The sequence below is a fragment of the Harpia harpyja genome, chromosome 5, assembly GCF_026419915.1.
Source record: "Harpia harpyja isolate bHarHar1 chromosome 5, bHarHar1 primary haplotype, whole genome shotgun sequence".
In the NCBI taxonomy this organism is placed as follows: Eukaryota; Metazoa; Chordata; class Aves; order Accipitriformes; family Accipitridae; genus Harpia; species Harpia harpyja.
This window is the reverse complement of record NC_068944.1, coordinates 56,162,795-56,165,083: the sequence shown is the minus strand read 5'-3', so window position 1 is coordinate 56,165,083 and position 2,289 is coordinate 56,162,795.

Sequence of the window (2,289 nt, the reverse complement as noted above, 5' to 3'; positions counted from 1 at the left end):
CCTTTGGTGTAGATTTCATGTCATCTGTCTTCCCACCCCTTTTAGACTAATGGCAGTATTATACACAAATCCAATATGGAAGTATTTTTATTGTGGAAAATCTTAATACACATTTGGGCATTTAGTTAATTTCACAGAAGTCAAGGTTGAGTACTTCATATCTGATTATCTGATTTTAAGATCGCTCTAATTAATTAGTTTACAACTTTTAGATGCCTACAGCTTTCTGGCTGTCTGGCTGGAACTCTGGAGATACCTTAACAAACATATGGTCCCCAGACTTGTGGCAAAAGGCATACAAAATTCTTTTAAGAGCTGACCTTTGGAATAGGTCTAGTTAGATGGAAACCCATAGCTTGCTGCTGTTGGCTCTTTAAAGGAGAACTGAGCAGGAGGGTTCAGACACTACAGCTCAGTTTGTGGAAGGGCTCCCCAGAGTAATGATGGTCTTCCTTTCCTCATCCCCAGTGAGGTCTGCATTGGTGGTATTCACAGAGTAACTATGGCATTTGTAGATACTTGGTTTGAAACTGAAATAGTCACAGGGAAATGGAGACTCATTTTCAAACAGTATCACATCTCTGTCAAGAACTGAGACTCTTGGAAAATAATTGAACTGTATTAAAATATTCTTGTATTTATGTAGTCAACATGAGGGAAGCTTGAGTGGCCTTTTTCTTGATTGAGCTGCACCTGTAAGCACAGTGTAAGTATTTTCTAGTTCTAGATACTGTTTATTTGGGTGAAAAGTTATCTTGGTGTCACCAGGTTAGTCTGATACCTGGAAGAGTAAGATGAACCAAGTCACTGAACGTGAACTCCATTGCCTTACCCTTTTGCACATGCAGTGGACTTAAGCAAGATACAAGTCTGACTTTTTAGAGGTTCAGTATAGGCTTTTTCTTGTATTTAAATATAAAAAGTTAAAATACATCATTGCATTCAGAATGTGATGCTCCATTTCTAGAAGCAGCTGAGCCCTTTTTCCCAGAATTTAAGGATTGAGATTGGTAGAAAAGGTGGGTAAGATAATCTTAAACCTTTGAAAAAGTAGTTAACGACACTAGTCACCATTCCTAGAATTGAATGTTAATAATCTGTTATAATAGGTAATAAAAAATAGAATCTGATTAAGAACAGGAAGAAGGGAAGAATACGGAGGGCAAAGGTTAATGAGGCTTTCTAAGGGAGAACTTAGTATATCCCTCAATTATCACTGAAAAAAGTAACAATGACTTCTTTAATACATGAAAGCACTTGTCAAAAGGAAAAAGCAGTCATCAAATACATTTACAAAACAAAGGGCTACATTCCAGTCTGGAAGCAAGTTGGCAGACCATGACTAAAAAATTCCTTTGGGGATATTGAATCCACTTTTAGAAAGGAAAGACCATAGCTCACTCTATAGCAAATGTGAGTTCTGTCACTTAGGCTGTAATAAAGATGTTGCCTGTTTCCCTTACTGAAAGGATTTGACTTTCAACTTGCACAGTAAAGTGCTTTACTCTAAACATATAAATTTAAGCTATATGAAATAACATGACCTGAAAGTGCTGATTTTTTTTGGTGGTGTTTTTTTTTTTTAACCTTTATCCAACTGTTTAAGAAAGTTTTGGGTTAATAGGGTTCTGTAACGTTACTCCGTGTACCTGGAGAAATCAAGGTATTACTGAAAATTAAAACGCACGTAAGCAAATGAGGACTGGTGGAATATAGGAGAAGAAATATTTTACTCTTCTGCCTTTAAACACAAAATATGAAGTTATCTTTACATAGGACGTCATTGGATTTTTTTGGTATGGTGGTTTTGGGGTTTGGTTTTGGGGTTTTGTTGTTGTTTTTTTAAGAAAGCCTTTTCTTATTTCAGTACCTAAGCTGATCTTTTAAGTATCACAGAAGGTTCACCCCTGAGCCTTCATTTCCTCTGTTCCTCTACTAGACTAATCTACAGTATGTGATGATGAAAAAAATGTCCTGTATTGAATGTCAGCTTCCTCTTATTACAAGCATATTTTCATGTATTTTAGTTTTTGTTCTAAAATTGAAGACCCTCCTAAAACATGGCAGTGTTGCTTTGTACACAGCACATACCCTGTTCTGCAATATAGCCTCCTGCTTTGTTGAGCAGAAAAGGCTCATGGGGGCCTTGAATTCTTTGAGCTTCTGGTGCAGCGTTGGCACTGCACACATTTGCAATACAGAATGCTGTTTCTACGGGAACTGCATAGTGCTTACAAACGATGGACTAGACAGTGCAGGTTGAACAGGCAAAACAATGAAAGAGGCTGG